The sequence below is a fragment of the Biomphalaria glabrata genome, chromosome 3, assembly GCF_947242115.1.
Source record: "Biomphalaria glabrata chromosome 3, xgBioGlab47.1, whole genome shotgun sequence".
NCBI lineage: Eukaryota > Metazoa > Mollusca > Gastropoda > Planorbidae > Biomphalaria > Biomphalaria glabrata.
The window spans coordinates 27197662-27219394 of record NC_074713.1 but is presented as its reverse complement, the minus strand read 5'-3'; the positions used below and the strand labels follow the sequence as shown (position 1 = coordinate 27219394).

At 37.7% G+C, this 21733-nt stretch overlaps 1 protein-coding gene and 1 long non-coding RNA gene across 9 annotated transcripts in view; both read right to left on the bottom strand.

The window, feature by feature from the left end:
• LOC106056956 (homeobox protein Meis1-like) overlaps window positions 1-21733 on the bottom strand; it is a 336165-nt gene that overhangs the window by 95320 nt on the left and 219112 nt on the right. The gene's annotated exons all lie outside the window — the stretch shown is intronic.
• On the bottom strand, window positions 924-9005 carry LOC129925212 (uncharacterized). The gene is made up of 2 exons (XR_008777003.1): window positions 6742-9005; window positions 924-1411 (listed from the first exon to the last, which is right to left on the bottom strand). It is a non-coding gene; the product is annotated as an uncharacterized LOC129925212 (long non-coding RNA).

The window sequence follows — 21733 nt, the reverse complement described above, 5'->3', positions numbered from 1 at the left end:
CTTATTTTGTTCCTATAATTTATTACAAGTTTTAAGATCGTTAGATTGTCCAACTGGAGATGGGTGACCTAGAAGGGGAAACAAAAGCAAAGCTTAAAGATCGTCACAGCTTCAGGGGCCACATCAACTTTATTATTATTTCTCCGATTATTTATTACTTAGATATCAACTAAAAATGGAAACTATTAAATACAAGCAATACAAGCATGTATTAAATGTCACTCTAGCAAGATTATAGTGTCAATGTGGGTGTGGAAATACAGCTTCCCACAGTTAGCTAAATCCGCCCCGCAACACCCTCCCGCGAGACATATCAGTTGAAGCGAATGAATACAGTAAAGTAATACAAGTCACATTGACATCTTGGATGGTCAAACCAGTTTTCAGTACGACGTCCAGGCTATAGAGAATGAGAAACTGCAAGTCCATATGTGAAGGATGAAAAGCTTAAAAAAAAAAAGACAATGGTTTGTGGAGCGATGTACATACAATCTCCACTAACAAGCAGACTTAGTAGGCAGGATGTCACTATCATGACATGTTTCAGTACCTGTATATCACTACATGTTTTAGTACCCTGATGAGGCTAATGTTCTATTTATCACTACATGTTTCAATACCGTAATGTCTCTATGTATCACATGTTTCAATACCGTAATGTCTCTATGTATCACATGTTTCAATACCGTAATGTCTCTATGTATCACATGTTTCAATACCGTAATGTCTCTATGTATCACATGTTTCAATACCGTAATGTCTCTATTGTGATGTTGCTAGTTCAGGCTGTCTTGAAGTCAACCAATTACTCTGCAATCGTTTGGGTGTAATTGTTCGGGTGTATTACGTGTAGTTGACCAACAACACAAACAAGAACTGGCACATCGATTGTAACAGGTGAAGATATGTAGTCAACGATGATGAACAAGTTAATATATATTTATTATGATAAAAGGCCACAGTAGAAGTCTCTGTCACTAAACACGTCGTTACCCTGGAGTGTTCTATCGCTAACTGATTTTCCGGTCTCTAACCCAACATATCCCAAACGTCACTAGTCCCGTTCAATATGCGTCTACTATGGTGCGTCGCTAAATAACTAAAATAACTAACCTATATAAATAAGGTGTCTAACAGATTCCTCCCCCCCTTGAAAAAAAAATATGTCAATATTTTTCCACTACTGTCAAGTCTTACAAGGGCATTTTCAATTTAAGGGGAAGACCACAAACATAAAATCTTGACATCTTCATCTTGACATCTTCATCTTGACAGTTCCTCATATTCAATGTTCATAACAGTTCATAACATTCCAAAATCATCTTCATTGGTACACCGTTCATCATGGAGGAAAATGTGGCATCTTATGGGCATGTCCTACACATCTCAAATGTTCTTCACTGGCAGTAATCTGATAAAATACAATATTTCAAAAAACAATTACAAACTTTATTTACACATTCAATACATTTTTTCTTACCACCCTTTTATACGCTTTTGTCCATTTTTCTTTTATACTCACCCTTTTCCATAGAACTAACTTTCGTCAATGATATATGAAATGATTCACACAAAAAAAAATATATCCATACTTACTTTTAAATGCTTAACATCAAATTTACTTATCTCCCTTTTCCATAACATATAAATGGTGTCAATATATTAATATATATTACATACTCAATATAATCATAGTTTATTTACAAAATTGTTTCACTTCAATGTCATTCTAGACAATAAATCAGCTACAATATTCACAGATCCACTAATAGCTTTCACTTCAAATTTATACTCCTGTAGTGCTAAGAACCATCTATAAACACGACTGTTTTTCATGCTCTTTTGCTGTATATATTGAATAGGTTTATGATCAGTTAATAATATGAATTTCCTTCCTATTAGATAACTCTCTAGCTTAGTAATTACCCATATTACAGCTAAGGCTTCTCTTTCAATGACACTATATTTTTTCTCTGCCTCTGACAATTTTCTACTTACATATAATATAGGATGTAAGTTATCATAGTTCTGCATTAAACAACCACCAATAGCATTACCAGATGCATCAGTTGTGACATAAAATATTTTGTCTTTATCAGGTAGTCTTAATATTAGTTCATGACTAAAAACATCTTTAATTCTGTCAATAGCTTTCACACATTCCTCATTACAAACTACTTTTTGAGGTTTTCCTTTTTTAAGTAAGTCATTTAGTGGATTCACTATTTCTGCTAAGTTCTTTATAAACTTTCTGTAATACTTTACTATTCCTAATATGCTTTTAATTTGTCTTTTTGTTGTAGGTATTTCAATATTAAGTACTTTCTTTATGTTATCTTCAATAGGGCTAATCATGTTGTTATTTACTTTATGTCCTAAGAAAATTATTTCCTCCAATCCTATTTCTACTTTTTCTGCTTGAATTGTAAGTCCACTTTCTTTTATTATTTTGAATACTTCTTTTACATCTACCAAATGTTCCTCCCAACTATTATTAAAAATACATATGTCATCCAAATAGCAAATAACATTTTCTTTGTTTCCAATTATCATGTTCATCATTCTATTAAATGTGGCAGGTGCATTTACTAATCCAAAACTCATATAATTCCATTGAAAAATACCATATGGTGTTACAAATGCTGTGTAAGGTTTTGCATTTTCTGTTAAAGGTATTTGCCAATAACCTTTAGTTAAATCTAATTTAGTAAAAAATTTTGCTCCATTTAATTTATGTAAAATATCCTCTATATTTGGCATTGGATATGGGTCAAATTCTGTGATGTTGTTAAGTTTCCTATAATCAATACATAACCTTATATCTCCATTCTTCTTTTTGGCTATCACAATTGGTGAAGCATAAGGAGATGTTGATGGTTCAATTATACCTGATTCTAGTAAATTGTCTATTTCTTTCTTTACTTTGTCGTGTAAATGTAGCGGTATTCTATATGGCTTAAGCTTGATAGGTTTTGTGTCTGTTACTTTAATGTCATGTTTAATAATATTAGTTTTTCCTGGTATACTGGAAAAAATTTCTTTGTATTCCTGTATTATTTTAGTTATATCTTTTGACATTTCCTTAGTTAAATTATTAAGATTAATCTTTTGCCAAGTTTGATTCTCTTTTGTTTCTATTACAGGTATTTCCTTAATATCATTTTCATTATGATTTTCATTTGTTATTATCATCAAGCATTCTTCTCTTTCTGAAAATTTATTTTCTATTTCCTCCTGAATGTTTTGTATCAACTCATCTTCTCTATCATGATACAGTTTCAAATTATTTATGTGATATGTTTTAATTTTCCCATTTATTTCAATTTGATAATTCACATCACTAATTTGTTTTATCACCTTAAATGGACCTTTCCATTGTTTACCAATTTTATTTTTCAGGTCATTTATCAATATTAATACATTGTTTCCTACTTCTAGTGTTTTCAATTGTCTTTTCTTATTTATATTCTCATGAGCACTTTGTTTGTACTTCTTATTGTTGTTATATGCTTGAGTCCATATTTCTTTCAATTCTGTTGTGATTGTTGTTTCACTGTCATTATTTAATTTATTCTCATTGCCTATTAGATTTTCTTTAAAAACATCTAATTCATCTCTGGGTTTTCTTCCATGTATTATTTCATATGGTGAAAATTGTGTTGCTTCATGGATGTTGTTTCTATGAGCAAATAGTACATAGTTAATGTAATGATCCCACTTGTTCTGATTATTCTGAATTATTTTTGTTAGTGATCTTTTTAATGATCCACCATATCGTTCACATAAACCGTTACTCTCCGGGTGGTAAACCGAAGAGTATATGTGTTGTATATTGTATTGTTTAGTCCATTTCTTAAATTGTTCTGACTTAAACTGAGATCCCTGATCACTCAATATAATTTTAGGTATACCATGTCTTGTAATTACTTTTTGAGTTATGGCATTAATGATATTTTCTGCACTTGTATTTGATAATGGGATTGCCTCTGGGTATCTACTAAACATGTCTATTACTGTTAAAATGTATTTGTTATTATTTTCAGTTTGAATTAAAGGACCTATTAAATCAATAGATACTTTCTGAAATGGTGCTGTAGGTTCATCCATTTCTTGAATAGGTGCTTTATTCACTAGGCTTTTGTTAGATCTCTTTTGACATATGTCACATGAGTTTATGTATTTGTTGATTGTTGCTTTCATTTTGGGCCAAAATACTTGTTTTGACAAATTCCTATAACATTTCTTTACTCCCCTATGTGCTGCTAAATTATTATCATGTGTCATGATTAAAACATCTTTCCAATATTTCTGTGGTAAGACAAGTTGTTTTATTTTCTTGTTATCCTTACTTGTTTGTCTAAATAATATTTTATTCTCTATACAAAATTTCTCCATTGGATTATTATTGTTTTTATCTAATATTCTTGAATAAATTTTCCCAATAATATTGTCATTCATTTGTTCTAATGCAAATGTGGGTGTTGTTTCTTTTTCACTTTGAGATATTTGTGTTTCAAGACTATTTTGTGTTTCATTTTCTATCTCTCTTTCCTTAACATCTGTATTTTCTATTTGTATTACATTACTGGTTTCTTCTTCTTTATCATTACTTATTACATTTATTGTATTTTCCTGTTTCTCATCTTGTTTATTCATTGATCTTGTTATTACCATACTTGTTATATTTTGTGTTTCTATGTTTTCATGATTTTGTCTTATGTTTTTGTATTTGTTTTGCCAGTCTTCTAATTCTTTTCTTGAACATTCTTTAACTCCTTTTATGTTTCCTACTAACATATCATATCTCATTTCTGGTATTGCAATGCCATCACAATAACCAGTGAAAAATGGAGTTTCAATGTATACCCTTATAGCTTTAAATTCCCTTACAGTGCCATCTGCTAATTCTACTTTCTTAGTAAACCCTTTATACCAATGAGGTTTGACAAATTTAGTTTTTACTGCCAAAGTGTTACAACCTGAATCTCTGATTAATTCCACTGGAATTCTATCTACAAACCCTGGGTACACTGCAAAATTGTTCCTATTTCCTTCCATGAAATATATCCTATCTGTACCTTTATTTTTGTATTCCCTACTGTAACTCCTATTTCTATAATTTCCCCTGTCATTCCTATCTCTACTCCTATATCTACTGTTATTTTGTTCATTGTATCTATTTCTACTTCCAGACCTACTATTCCCTCTTCTACAGTTAGCTGCTATATGACCTTTTCCTTGACATTTAAAACAGGTTATTTCACTATATTTTCTATTTCCACTATTTGATCTGTTTCTATTTCTACTTCTATCAACATTTTCTTTGGTGTATCCTATTAAATCTACTTTGCTCTTATCCCTATCAGAAAATGGTTTATTTGGATAGGCATTTTTGTATACTCTCATTATTTCTGTTATTTCATCTATAGTTTTTGGGTTTCTTTCTCTAATAAAAGATTGTAACTGAGGATCACATTTATTTACAAAGTTGTCCACTAGAATAAAATTTTTTAATCCTTCATAAGAGTTATTCACTTTTTCTAATTTTACCCACTTATTGAAAAAATCCTTTTCCATATTAATGGTAGTTTGGGGTTCTATTCCTAATGATGGTATATTGTCAAAGTATTTCTTTCTAAAAGTTGTAGCATTATGACCATATGCATTTAATAACTCTCTTTTTAAAACCTGATAGCTATCATCAATATGATGGTCATGATTTTGGCATATTGTTAGAGCTTGACCATGAACAAAGTCTATCAGTATTTCAGACCATTCCTCTTCAGGCATATTAAATGTAGACATTTTTGCCTCATATCTTTTCAGGAAATCACCAATGTCATCCTTCTGTTCATCAAAACTTTGTATTTTTCTCTTTAGCCATGTCTGTGAATTAGGGTTGTCTCTTTGAGTGGTATAATTATTTGAGTTATTTGTGTTATTTCTTTGTTCAGTTTGGGCTCTGGCTTGTGCTGCGTCCAATCTCATCTTCTCCATTTTAGCTTCATGCTCTCTCTGCCTTTCTTGGTCTTCTTTTTGCTTTTCATATTCTTCCTTTCTGATCCTTTCTTGCCTCTCTATCTCTTGTCTTTGATGTTCTTCTTGTCTTTCTATCTCTTCTTTTTCCCTTCTTATTTTATCTTGACGTTCCATTTCTTCCCTCACAACTTGCTGTACATAAGCGGCTAAGTCTTTTCCTTTTAACTCCATGGCCTTTCCATCCTGCATAGCTGTTTCCTTAACCTCCTTAAGGTCCACATATGATGATGTAGCCATTGTGTTTTATATTTTATATATATTTTTACTTAGCCTATATTGGTTATGGCTATACTTTAAAAGTTTTTACACACTTTTATACCAGTTTTAAGTGTTATGTCTCTATCTATAGATTTAGTAAATGTGTAAATCTAGTCTGAGTTATTATGGTTATATTCAAATCTGTATATTAGGTCCAGTATTACACACAAATTTAAATCTAGTATATTATAGTATGTATAATAATACTATTTAGATCTATAGTTATCAAGAGCACTATGACTTTTAGATCTAGTATGAATAACTATGATCAATTTTAAAATCTGGTATGACTGAAGTCACAGTGAAGTGTTTAGAGTAAATTCAAAGACTGTCTAGAGTCTAGATCTAGATTAGATTATGGTTCTATTTAACCATACGAAACAAATATGTGTATACAATGTCAAATATATCTTCAACAAGATACATATATCTAGAATGTACTACCTTCATTCATTTTTCAATTAATAATATTTCAAATTAGAGTCTAGATGATTAAATTGTACCAAAGAGATGTACAACAATTTGCAGATCTAAATTTAGCCAGACGATAGTGTTTGACTACATAGCCAGTTTCGGCATTATTCTCATGGCAAAATCATATTTGATTTTAACCGCTCAAACTAAAATTATTTTAGTCTGATTCACAGTAAAAGAATCCTACCCGCACTTTCTATCATTAAGTGAAAAAAATTACAGATCTAATTAAATTAATAAAAATAAATAATTTAAAATAATATAAACAAATGAAATAATTAAATGAGACTATCACTATGGGTTGGGATGTGACAATATGGCACACAATGATAACGTCACGAAGTAACCAGGCAACAACGGATATGACGTTTACACAAACAAAACAAATTACAATCCTAAACGTATAATATAGCTTTTCATCTAAATTACGTCTTCTACCCCGACGGGTTTTAAGGCGCACCACCTGATTTTACTCAGGCTAACGTACCAAATTTAGACAAAATCTATTTCTAAGGGCAATCTAAACATATACTAATAAGAAAAATGGCACTTAGCTTTTGATAAGAAAGATCCCTTTGTTCGGACTCCCGAATATGTTAGATCACAACAAATTCCACTGCCTCTCTTCCAGTTCTGACTCTGTTCTCCGGTGCTACCAGTATCCCACGTAATGCCACAGATGTCCTGATATGCCACAGCAAAATGTTCCAGTTTCTTCGACGACTGTTGATGACCGTATGTGTAGTTCCGACGACTTTGTGTACACAGTTACTGACGAATAGGTTAACGGTTCTTCTGGCGATGACTTGACTTGTGTAGATGACTACTGACAAATAACAGTCTCTTGACGGCAACTTGATCTGGACGACTGACGAATAACGAATTTCTTGACGATGACTTGATCTGGGCTGACGAATAACGGCTTTCTTGACGATGACTTGATCTGGGCTGACGAATAACGACTTTCTCGACGATGACTTGATCTGGGCTGACGAATAACGGTTCTCTAAAATAGTTCACTGCTTCTGCTGCTACTCTGGTAGTACGACGAAGTTTGCTGTTGTACTCTGCTTCAATAAACCAAACTGTCCAATGTAGACTAGGTGAGACCAAGGTCACCTCCGACGACGTTCCGTTATACGACTAACGGTTTTCAACGAAATTAAGTGGATGTAGCTATTTCCACAACAATATCAGCACGTCTAGATATGGTCTAGACCGACGAATACTAGATAGATCAATGTTCAGTACTGATAAAGATTACTTCACTAACCTTCCAAAGGTTAAACACAGTGACCGTTATAAACGTGGCAAGCAACCGGTTCAATGAGCAAACTGCTCCACAAGAATCTCTCCAAGGGTAAGACGACAGAGCGATTTCGATTTAGTTAGCTACCAAACTTGTAGTACTCACAATACTTCTGACAGCGGGCAAACTGTCCTTCTCGAAACTGACGAGGTAAAACTTGATACTCAATGTGGCTCCTATGACGAAGAAAAAATATGTCCAACAGGTTCACTAACGATCCCTCACTCGTTATGAATGAACGGTTTCTCTGGTTGTAGGTCGATTCAGCATATGAAGATCAGGCTTTGATAATATACTGGTTAAGCAGACTAGACGTTGCGATGATTACGGTCCTGACGAAGGTCACCCTGAGTTAACGGCTCGTTGAACGTGCGATCAAACAGGCGACGACTGTATGTAGATCCAGAACAAAGTCACTCTGCGATGCTGCTGTGTTCAGCCGTACTCCGATGAAATCTTATAACTTCGAGTGCACGACCCTCACCTGAGTAAACGTTCTGCTTCGAGGTCCGGTTCGATGTTCGTCGGGCTTCGAGGTTCGGGGTCGCCACTGTGATGTTGCTAGTTCAGGCTGTCTTGAAGTCAACCAATTACTCTGCAATCGTTTGGGTGTAATTGTTCGGGTGTATTACGTGTAGTTGACCAACAACACAAACAAGAACTGGCACATCGATTGTAACAGGTGAAGATATGTAGTCAACGATGATGAACAAGTTAATATATATTTATTATGATAAAAGGCCACAGTAGAAGTCTCTGTCACTAAACACGTCGTTACCCTGGAGTGTTCTATCGCTAACTGATTTTCCGGTCTCTAACCCAACATATCCCAAACGTCACTAGTCCCGTTCAATATGCGTCTACTATGGTGCGTCGCTAAATAACTAAAATAACTAACCTATATAAATAAGGTGTCTAACACTATGTATCACATGTTTCAATACCGTAATGTCTCTATGTATCACATGTTTCAATACCGTAATGTCTCTATGTATCACATGTTTCAATACCGTAATGTCTCTATGTATCACATGTTTCAATACCGTAATGTTCTACATAAACTTATAAAAAACTTAAACGTTAAAAAAAACAAAAAAAAAAAAAAAAAAAACTTCCTAAAGTTTCCACTGTCTGGAACCTCTCGACTTCAATCTGCCGAGGGAAAGAAGGCAAGGTTCAAATGGGGGCGTCAGCCGGACCTTCCAGGGGTAGGCAGGGCAATGTGGCAGTAGACCGGTAATTGGATATTTGCTTTAATTGTTTCAGCTTGGCGTCGGGAACAGCTGTTGCCAGCTGCGTTGAGAAGAGTCCAGTGGCTCTTGACCAGTGAGTGCACTACTGACACGGAGCTCTCTGCATGGAGATGCCCACTAAATAACACACACACACACAAGCACATACCATGTACACACACGGACACAGACAATATACACACTGTGTTACTAGTGCCGGAACATTCACGTGGTTGCTCAGTCACATGGATGCAAGTCTCATCATTTTCTGTCTGTCCGTCCGTCCATCATTCTATATTTCTATCCACCCATCCATGTATCTGTATCGACTTATGAACTTATTTATGCATCTATGTATCTAGTTATCTACCTAACAGTGTCTTATCGATCTATCATTCTATCTTTGTTGGTGCTCATGGCCTTCTCGTATTCACGTCACACGCAATGCGTTTTCAACAACGATTCAAAATCTGTCCATTCGCGTTACTGTGTTCGTGTTATTGTGTTCGTGTTATTGTGTTCGTGTTATTCGTGAGTTCGTCCCACAAGGGCTACAACGAGAATACTGTGAATGTTTAATCAGTACCGTCACCATCAATAATTGTAGCTTCTAGTTTTATCTGAGCACATACCTGAAAAGTGAAGAACATAAAAGAAGCACACACATTCATTAGTTGTGAGTGTAGCAATGTTCTAGAGAGTATTAAATCAAGCAGTAAATGTTGGTATTAAGTATAAAAAAAATATAAAGTAAATATAATTTAAAAAAAAAAACTATAAAAATCCTACTCCTGATATTTTTTTTTAATCGGATCTAAATAAGAGAAGATAACTCGAGGTCGTTGTGGAAGATCTTCATGAAGAGGACGGAATCATTTCATTTGGAAAGTCGCTAAGAGCGTCAGACGAGAGAGCTAACAAAAGGAAAAGGCAACTTATCTCCCCATTGACCAGGTTGGAGGGAGGAAACTCCTGCTTTGACGTTGTGAATAAAAAGCAACGCTGCCACCGTCAGCCCGACAAAATGCTCAATTCTTGTCCGCTTTAAAAAAAAAAACTTTTTCCCCCGTTCTCTTAGAGAAGCAACACAAAACATTCTGAAGAAATGACTCGGGAATTTTTTTTTTCTTCAGAGAACACGCAGTGAATTGGCGTTGTGAAGAGGGTATGGAGCGCAGGTTTGTAAGGAGGGGGATCGAAATGGGCGAGAGGATTTTGAAAATGCGAGGCTGTGTGGGCTTTATTTGATTTCATATTGGATCCCCCACAAATGACATAATGGCGCCATGCAATCTTGAACAATTGGACCGCGCCCCAGACTCTTGTTTCGTGGCGAGAAGAAGAGTTCTCGTGATATGGAGACGATGAGGGGATTTCAATACGAAACTTTTGTTTGGAGGGGATAAGTCTGAGGTGAGATTAGAAAAAAAAAAGGTAGGGAGGGGGCGCCACAGGGGAGTAGAGTTGTTATTTAAAGTATAGAAAATGGGACATCACAGCGGAAACATCCTCGAAAATCTTGTCAGAATTGTAAAGTTAGTCGTTTAAAGGACTTGGTCAAGTATCTCAGAATGTTCCATGGGGGTCCTGTGTCACACGGTGAGATGTCTGTAAGTAGGGAGAGTCAAAGACTTTATGATTCTAGTGTCTAAAAATTACTTGGCTTTTAGGTCTCAACCTATCGCATACATTCTTCTTCTCTTTTCTAATATTATATTCTTCATCCTGACCAAATAGTAGCACACCGTTGGTTGTCCTGGCTATAGTGGAGCGCATAAACTCCATCTTTTTTTTTTTCTTTTGCTTAGTGACATTGTATTTGTTAGACGTGTTCATTTTGGGTGAATTTAATTTGTGTTCTGTTCGCCTCTGTGTTCCAAATGTCGTACCTCTGTCACTGTGCTCCATTTGTGTGTGTGTGTGTGTTTCTTTCCTTTCTCTGTACCTTCCAACCTCATTTCAAAAAGTGCAATTCGACCAAAGTTGAAACATCACAGAAAGATAAGACCAAACACGTCGACATTCGACCATACTGGCAAACAATTTTTTTTTCTTCTTGCGTTTTCCTTAACTCCCTCCGTCTCTCTCTCTCTTTCTCTCTCTCTCTCTCGTTTCTTCTCTACTAACATTCCTCCTTTTTGTCCCCCCCCCCCCCCGCACTCCCTAAGTCCCTGCTCCAAGAGTTCCCCAAGAAAGCAACGATAGTTTATACCAGGGAGATACTCACCATCTGTAGCAAACTACTTCCCCTCTACTCCCCCCCCTGTTCAGCGCCTTTCCTCCCCTCCCTCCTCAGCACCTTCATCCCATTTCTACCTCCTTTGAAAAAAAAAACGTGGCTAATTCTCATTAAGCGAACATCTCGCGGTAAACAAAATCCTATTAATTTGCAGTTTGTGTAACGCTGGGCTTAGAACGAGACATTGATAATGTTGCCTAGGGAGTCTGCAGAAGGGAGGGAGAGAGAGAGAGGGAGAGAGAGAGGGAGAGAGAGAGTGAGAGGAAAATAGGAATAGGTGGACTCGGGACGGATAAGTAACTTCAGATTTACCCGCTTGGTTTCTGTTCTAAAAACTTATTTTCTTTATTCTTTTTGTCCAGACGCCCTTCAGCATACACCCTCTCCCTCGCCCACCCTCATCTTGAGAGCGTGCCCCCATTATTTACGCGCCTTGTAACTTTACTGGTAGGAAGACAAATAAAAAAAAAGGAGGGCGTAAGTTTGTGATTTAGAAGGAGGTGTATTTATGAATTGCGGTGGGGTGGTGGAGCGGTTTAGAAGGGCGCCCCTAATGCTGTAAAGCTCTACTTGGGAGCGATGACAGAGTTAAAGGCCGATTTATTTGATGTTAAGACATTGGGAGCTTACCTGCTGGGCGAGTGTAGCTCTCTGGTCAGTGTCACACGGAAGTCGAAAGAGAAGAGCAAGCATACGACAAATGGTTGGCGAGGGGGGGGCGTTAAAGATTATTGGGGGGTTGGGGTTGGATGTGTGGTTTATATAACAAGGTACATGGCACAATACTTTAACTTTAGACATGGGAGTGTACGTGATGGGGAGAGAGTTAGGTAAACAATACCCCCCCTCCCAACACACGCACCTTTCCTCTTTTGTGTCGAGATCTTTCGGAGGCACATGTCGAGATGAATGAAAGTTCTACTACAGCACCAGGGTCCTAGTCAAGTGGATAGATCAGTTTTGAAAGGTCCAACTTAAGGCTCCCAAAAATGTATATAGCCATCACTTTAAAAAAAAAAAAGCTTCTATCAACTCACTGTCTGTCTGGTACACATTTTGTACACATGATTTCTCCCACTTCCCAGTCTCGGATCAAGATGAAACTTTGCATAAATATTCATTGTCAGCTAGAACACAGTTTAACCAGTTAGTTGATTCATTATTGGCAAGGGTTTAATTTTGTTTTATATAGAAAATAGGAGAACAGTCTCGCAGTATTAAGACATTGGGCAGTAATTGTACGTTTCTTTTATTGATATAAATCTTCTGGGTTTTTTTTTTATTATTATTTATATTTTGCTTGTTTCACTGTAGACATATTTCGTTTTATGAAGACACACTTACGACAAGGAACAGGAGCAAACAATTCGGATGCCAGGCTTAGAAATTGAAATATCAAATAGTGTAAGCCAAGCGAGGTTTTGTTTTATTTGTTTGTTTTTTATCCTTATTCTCTAAGCGCTGAAGATGAATTTCTGGCGACATACCTTTGACCTGCTTCTACACGCAAAGTGTTTACAATATCTAATGTTTTATACAAGTGCTAACTTATCCTAAACAGGATTGTATTTGTCCACCCCGCTAAATCTGAACATCCCTTAAAGTAATGATGATAATGTTTAAAAAAAAAAAAAAAGAAATCTATGTTGTTGGTTTGATTCAAGACAGCTTAACAAACCCCATCCCTTACCCACCACAACATCATCAGGTCTACGCACTCGTCCCTCATCCCCTGACATACTTCCAGAACAACAAAAAAAACAAAGAAAACGAAATGTCCAAATTGAATCTCCGTTTCTTACACTAGGACCATTTACTCACACGCCACTCACCTCTCTTGTAGTGGGAGAATAGTAACAAGACCAGCTGCAAGGCTTCGAAAGTTCGAAGGTAATCACAGAGTCAGCGGAAAGATGCCATGGAGCCGGTGGAAAAGAAAATGTTCCCTCCCCCATTCACCCAGCACGCCCCTGTCCCCGAGGAGAAGGAAAAAAAATATCGCAAAATAGAAGAAAAGAAAAAAATTATCAGCGGCCTCGAAAATCTCCAAAAGTTACATCGTCTGCTGTTTACATGGCTTTCTTACTGGCATGGACATTTCGCTTTGCGTCGACATGACTTTCTTCATGCATGAACATTTTACTTCGGAACGACATGGCTTTCTACTTGGAATGGACATTTAACTTTGCATCGACATGGCTTTCTACTTGGAATGGACATTTAACTTTGCATCGACATGGCTTTCTACTTGGAATGGACATTTAACTTTGCATCGACATGGCTTTCTACTTGGAATGGACATTTAACTTTGCATCGACATGGCTTTCTACTTGGAATGGACATTTAACTTTGCATCGACATGGCTTTCTTCAGTGCATGGACATTTTACTTTGGCTTTGATTTAACTTTTGTGTTTTGTTATTAAAAAAAAAACAAAAGAAAAAAAAAAGAAAATTAAAATGTTATTAATTGTAGAAAGATGACGAGTCTTACAAATGTCATTTAAAATTTTTCTTTTTTTATTTTCATCTCTAATACTATAGCCAATATATCGGCCAATATCAGCACATGACATCTACGTTTAAGCTTTTTGTGTGTGTGTGTGTGTGTTCATTGTCCATTCTGTTTGTTTGAAGCTAATGAAGGCCACGTGGCCCAAATGTTTGTGTATATTCACTTTGGTCCAGCAGGTTGCGTGCATGTCTTTTGTATTTTTCTTGACCTTTACGAAAATTTCACAGCATATTCTTAGACAAATTAATCCATAGTTTCCACGCTTTCAAGTTGTTGTTTTTTTATAGGAAGTTAAGGGGCAGCTAAAAATTACATAACAAACCAACTGGCAGCCAAGAACCAGTTAACAACCGGGCAGCTAACCGACTTTGTAAATGTCTCAGTTTTATTGGATTCTGTTTGCTGTATGTTTTGAATTGTTTCTTCGTTGTTTCCAATGTGACCACAACAACTGTCTCTCTCTCTCTTCTCACTCTAGATTCATAAGCCACCCAGTCTTATGACGAGACGTTAACAAGACTCAACCAACTAGTGTAAGTGTGTGAGGGGGTGGGGGTGTATTTGTGATTAGATAAAGAAGGGGGGGGGGTAATTGTGACGTTCATCCACAGGGGAGTCTATAACGGTATTTGGAGAAGGAGAGAGAGTGGTGTATGGGACGCGAACGTTTTTCACGAGGGCACATGCATTTCGGGAGGAGGGAGTCGAGGGTAGAGGGGCGAGGTACGGGGGAACACCCTAGTTAATTGAAATAAACAAGGGCAGATAGGGGGTACTTATGTTATTGTGTGAGATTTACAAGCAGAGAAGGCCATGTGTCGGCACCATCTGAACACATCAAAGAGAAGCCTTCATTACTGCTGTAAAGCCCGGAAGACCGGAAGCTTAGATTGGCTGACTTCTCTCTACCCGTTCTTTTAACAAATCCCTTTCGTCTTCCATTTAAAAAAAAAAAAATTTGTTCTTCTAATTGAAAATCAAAGTTTGTTAGAGACTTGGACCCTCTTTTTATAGGGAGGAACAATTTGTCTTTCAAGTTAAAAAAAAAACAACATCGACTGTAACTGTAATTAATGCACGTTGCGGAGGATCCGTAAATAGAAAGCTAGGTAGGGAGGTACGCTCTCCACACACAGAGTTTAACATTTAAATTAAAGAGAAGGTTTACGAATTTCTCCTTCTCACAAATTAATTTAGAATTAGATTTTTTTTTTAAATCCGAAACTTCATTCAAAGCTTTTCTTTTATGAAATCGGTGAAGTCTACTACAGAGAAAATGCTAATCATAAGATTAAATTCTTAGTCTTTCTCTTTCATCCTACTGTAGGGCATTGCCCCATGAGTATGAGTATGTATATGGATGAATGGAACTTCTTTTGGTTTGAGAATTCAATTTTGCATATTTACATTAAAGACAAAAATAAAATCTCATTGAAAATATTTATTTCGCTCCTTTGAATTGGCCAAATTTTTCGGTGAGAAAATAAAAAAAAAAAAATGATTCAATGAGATAATTTACTCCTAGAGATAATTTACTCCTAGATTCTCAACATATTTATCGACGAGTTGGAAACGCATCCGAAGGATTTCGAAATTTCCAGGGTTAACGGTTTAGTCAAGGACTAGCTTTTGACTAATGGTTTGTACTGTAGGAGGAATTTGGGTTAAGAGTTAAGATAAGATTAGTATTGGATTTTTTTTTTTGTTTTAAATGGAAGCATCAGAATTTGCGCTATACAATGTTAGAATTAAGAGCGATACTACAGCATACATAGTGTTACTTCTATTTCCTAAAATATGGCTTCTATAGTGTGCTTTAAAATAGATTTAAAGGTATGTTATAAAAAAGGTTTTAAAGTGCTTGACTAGCAATAAGTTGCTCGAGTAGGAAACAGAGAATTCAAAACAATTTTTAAAAAATGACTTGAACCTAAAATTTAAAAACATTGGTTTGTGTCACTCACACCAAACATTGTACACTCTTGTCTTTTGTTTATTTTATTAAGAGTTAATTTGTTGCTAAATTATGTCCGCGCGTGTTTGGATGCCCAATTAACCACGATCTTGATATGGACGATAGAGCAGGACCGGACAAATAGATCGATGGAACCTGGGAATCAAGTGTTTGATGTAATTCAATCTGTCATTCCTTCAACTTTGTCATTTGCCAATGCTTGTTTTAATCAATCAAAATCAATCAAATTCAATCTAAATCAATCAATCAAATTATCTATCTTTATCTGCATATATTTCTATTAATCAATCAAAAACAATAATTTAGTCTGTGTATCTAAATAGATAAGTACATCTAATTCTCGTGTGAAGTCAACGCGCTCCCACCACACAAAAAAGGTACCCTCACATAGTTACACTTCTGACACTCTTCCTCTCAGACATTGCCCTCCCATTACCATATCCCACAATCCATCATCGCCATCTTTATTTCTCCCTCTCCCCCTGAACACACCCAGAACCGAACCCTGCTGACAGACGGGACCACATGTAAACAATCGCCAATCCCCATAGTGTGGATTACAGTTTATAAATAGTGCAAGTCCAGCTACCAACTCCTCATCTCTCTTTCTCTCTCTCTGCCTCTCTCTCTTTCTCTCTCTGTGTCTCTGTTTCTTTCTCTTTTCCTGCCTTTCATGTTTCCGTTCTGAGTGATATTTGTGGGACTAAAAGAATCGGGCTCGAAAAACGAAACCGGTCAGGACAGAAAAAAAAAGTGTATTTTTTAATGTGTATAATTATTTCCCCATTAGTCTCTCGCTGCCTGGTCATTCGCTCTCTCACGGCCTCTCTCTCATGGACAGAACCATGACACTAAGACGATCAGGTTTTGAACCCCTCGACTTTTGTGCAAGAACCAGCTATTAGCGAGATCAGCGACTGGAAGTCTTCCGGTCAGTTGAAAGGGAAACCCAAACGCCCCTCCTTCCATTTCTTTTTTTTTTGGGGGGGGCACCCCTTTATGTGGTGAGATTCTGTGACCGTGTCCACTCTAACGTAGCGTAAGTAATGACGGCGAAATGGTCAACGTTTGACATCTCTGGGAGCAAAAGACCTTTGTGACTGTGGTCATGGGTCATTTGATAGATAAGATTTTGTTTTCAATATGGTTTGGTGCTGAAGGGGTTTAACATGTCAAGATGTCTGTCAGAAATCATTATCGTTTTTGCAATGTAAAAAAAAAAAACAGCTTCTAAAAACATACTTAGCGATGGTGGAATTAGGTTAATTATTGATGATTGCGTTGTTTGATTTTCAATTGAATTCATACACGCACAATAATAACGTGGCATAAAGATAACATAATAATTGCTTATTCTTTGTGGTCAAAGATGAGCACAATCTCAGATCCTATGTACTTGAAGATGAGCTCTGTGAAAAGTCATCAAGGGCACGACATGGCCTAAATAGTGCCATGTGCCCCCAAAAAATCTAAAATATCAAATATCCAATGAAAAGTCAGCAACAAACATAATACAAATTGATGACAAACTGGCACCTTCACTAAATGGATACCACTTCTCTTGTTCTCAACTTTCAGTCCAAGAAATTTTCTGCAGAGCACTGCATGTCATTTCAATAAACGTCAAGTACAAGCACACCACTGAGCCCCTTTTGTCGAACATGTGGCTCAAAAGTCTAAGACTCTGGATTAGTTTTGCTCTCATTACAGCTCTATTTGATTTCAGACATTTTGTACATGTTTCATGTATTGTTCTCACACAGTTGATGATGATTTCGTCCTAGTCCAAATCTCCCACGAGACGGCGGGAGTGGGGGGTGGGGGTGGAGGAAAGCGGCTTGAAGGGACCATCGAGAAGACAACCCAAAGCGCATACCACACGACCAGGCAGGCTCGTTTATAAATGTGTACTTACGATGAGGTCTGACTAGCGCCAAAGAAATAAACACGTACGTCATAATGAAAGAGTGAGCACTCTTGTGGATGTGCTTACATGTGAGGGAGATGAAAGTGTGTAGCTGTTGGTGTAGATATGGTGCGCTAAGACTGTGAGGGTGGAAGTTTGCCCTACCTGCTATCTTGTTTTCATCTCGTTACCAACACCAGCGCTCCCCCTGTCTACTCACACTACCACAAAACTTGGTCAAAATCAAACTGACCGATGTCATGCCTCATCAAACGTGACCTCCTGTGTATGCAGGTGTTTGTGTGTGAGTTAGGGGTCCTGATGTGGGAGGGGAACTATCGACTTTCCCCTACATATTGACCACTCTCGTGGGTGTCCACTAGTCGAGAGGCGTGATTAGCCTAGATCAGTAACTTGTGCAAACATGGAATCCGATAAGCACTTCCAGTACCGCCCTCAATTCCCTAATCCCTTTTGTTTTAAAAAGTACTGCCTGTGACCGATGTGACCACTCTACATAGTCAACTAGTCAACATATTGCTTTTGTTGTGATATAGCAACGCTAGCTAGTATGTAGAAAATGTTATGATATAGTTTTATATAATCTCCTACTGAGACAAGTCTAGAGCTACGATACGTTTGTCCTCCAAGAAAGCAGAAGCAGAACGCTGCATTTCCGGTTTCGTTCCTGAAACAAATCGATAGCTCCAGTATCCTTGAATTTGTCTCAATGGAGCACTGAGCGTATATGTGGCGTAGTGCCGGGCGCTGATGGCAGCCGCAAGAGAATTAATATTCATGCTTCCGTTTCTTTGTCTTTCAAAGTCATGACATAAGAATTGTGTGCCGGGGTGTGCGTGTGTGTGTGTGTGTCGGGGGTGTGCGTATGTGTGTGCTCTAGTCTGGCAGGTTTAGGGTTTGTTTAGACTGATGACTTATGTTTCGGATTGATAAACAAAATCAGACGAGGTGTGTGTGTGATCTGCGACTAAAAGCCAATGATGAAAGTACTAGAAAAACAAGGGGAAGAAGATAATGTGGTTAAGTCAGCACAAATTGTTCATTTTTGCAAAGAACTGGTTCTGAAATGTTCAACAGCATGTTGTCAAAATATCTCAAGTCTGCAGACTATGAATAAGGCTATGATGTATTTGTATGAAGACGAAACGCTCAAGAGATATCTGATATGAAAGGCCAGGTCATATCGTGAGTTACGCCTTTGAGATGGACAGCAATTTAGTTTTTGGAAGAATGTTGTTACATTTAGGGAAGTATGTACTGTTGAACAAAAAAGGTCTATAACACTTCTTTCAAAAAAAAAAAAATAAGATCTCAAATTTGGTAGCAAAGAAAGTGCTTAAATATGCTGAAAAAAAAAGAGCTACAACTAAAAGGCGATTCTATAATCTATCGAAAAAGTAATAATTTAACGATATAATTTTAATTAGGCCATCCTAATCACACACGCACACATACACTTTGCTCTCAATATTTTGCATAATTTTACGCCAAATGTCTATCCGAAAATTCAGGAGTACAGAAAAGAAAAAAAAAAGGCAAAGTTGCCCCTCTGCCCCTTCCTATATTCGCGTATCCACTAAAGTTTGTTTATACGCCCCGCTGGGTTTATTTCAACAGAGAAGGGAGGGCGCTCTCGCCACAGCGCATCTCTGGAAGGAGGAGCAGGTCGATCCCACAAGCAAGTAGATGCAGGATTACAGTTTCTCGGGAACCGATACGTTTGGTTAAATAAAAATAATTGATGAGAATCCACGCGCTTATTGGGTTAAAGGGCGGAGCAGGTGGGGGCAAGGCCACATTCTGTTAGTCCCCGTGATAGCAAGCAAACATTGCAAGGGGACGTCTGATACTTTCAGTATTCGCAAAGGTTTTGAAAGTCTGTAGGACTGGGATGTGAACCAGAGGGCTACTGGAGGTTGTCTTTTTGACTATCTCTCAAGTACTCGGAGAGCTCGAAGTCTTTTTGACTATCTCTCAAGTACTCGGAGAGCTCGAAGTCTTTTTGACTATCTCTCAAGTACTCGGAGAGCTCGAAGTCTTTTTGACTATCTCTCAAGTACTCGGAGAGCTCGAAGTCTTTTTGACTATCTCTCAAGTACTCGGAGAGCTCGAAGTCTTTTTGACTATCTCTCAAGTACTCGGAGAGCTCGAAGTCTTTTTGACTATCTCTCAAGTACTCGGAGAGCTCGAAGTCTTTTTGACTATCTCTCAAGTACTCGGAGAGCTCGAAGTCTTTTTGACTATCTCTCAAGTACTCGGAGAGCTCGAAGTCTTTTTGACTATCTCTCAAGTACTCGGAGAGCTCGAAGTCTTTTTGACTATCTCTCAAGTACTCGGAGAGCTCGAAGTCTTTTTGACTATCTCTCAAGTACTCGGAGAGCTCGAAGTCTTTTTGACTATCTCTCAAGTACTCGGAGAGCTCGAAGTCTTTTTGACTATCTCTCAAGTACTCGGAGAGCTCGAAGTCTTTTTGACTATCTCTCAAGTACTCGGAGAGCTCGAAGTCTTTTTGACTATCTCTCAAGTACTCGGAGAGCTCGAAGTCTTTTTGACTATCTCTCAAGTACTCGGAGAGCTCGAAGTCTTTTTGACTATCTCTCAAGTACTCGGAGAGCTCGAAGTCTTTTTGACTATCTCTCAAGTACTCGGAGAGCTCGAAGTCTTTTTGACTATCTCTCAAGTACTCGGAGAGCTCGAAGTCTTTTTGACTATCTCTCAAGTACTCGGAGAGCTCGAAGTCTTTTTGACTATCTCTCAAGTACTCGGAGAGCTCGAAGTCTTTTTGACTATCTCTCAAGTACTCGGAGAGCTCGAAGTCTTTTTGACTATCTCTCAAGTACTCGGAGAGCTCGAAGTCTTTTTGACTATCTCTCAAGTACTCGGAGAGCTCGAAGTCTTTTTGACTATCTCTCAAGTACTCGGAGAGCTCGAAGTCTTTTTGACTATCTCTCAAGTACTCGGAGAGCTCGAAGTCTTTTTGACTATCTCTCAAGTACTCGGAGAGCTCGAAGTCTTTTTGACTATCTCTCAAGTACTCGGAGAGCTCGAAGTCTTTTTGACTATCTCTCAAGTACTCAGAGAGCTCGAAGTCTTTTTGACTATCTCTCAAGTACTCGGAGAGCTCGAAGTCTTTTTGACTATCTCTCAAGTACTCGGAGAGCTCGAAGTCTTTTTGACTATCTCTCAAGTACTCGGAGAGCTCCAAGAAAAACGAATGTCGGGGGAGCTGTAGAAGCTGGGTAGAAGCTGGGTAGAAGCTGGGTAGAAGCTGGGTAGAAGCTGGGTAGAAAGGCGCTGTTGCTGAGAGGATGGGGTGGTGCCAGTCAGCTCTTGTGGATGGAGTGACAGCTCACGGACACTAAACAATGCATAACAAGTATGTTTGAGAGGGAGTGTGGGGGAAAGTATGGCAGGGATGCTGATGAGGTTGGCATTAATGAAACCACACGCATACGCCATATGTGTATCTCTGACTAGGTCTGTTTCGGTCGTGTGTCCGTCAGTCTACTACCACTGGTGCTATACCCGTCAGTCTACTACCACTGGTGCTATACTTCCTTAGCGCACAGGGCGTAAACGGGTCGATTGGTGAATGGAACTAGGAAAGGGGTGGGGCGGGGAAAGGGTGCTCTTCATCGATCAGGTGGGACATTTTACATAGAACCTTGTACCATCTGTTCCCCATTCATTCCTTCACGCGAACGCACGCGCGCACACACACACACACACACACTACGTATCCACCTCCGAATTTCCAGCACCCGTT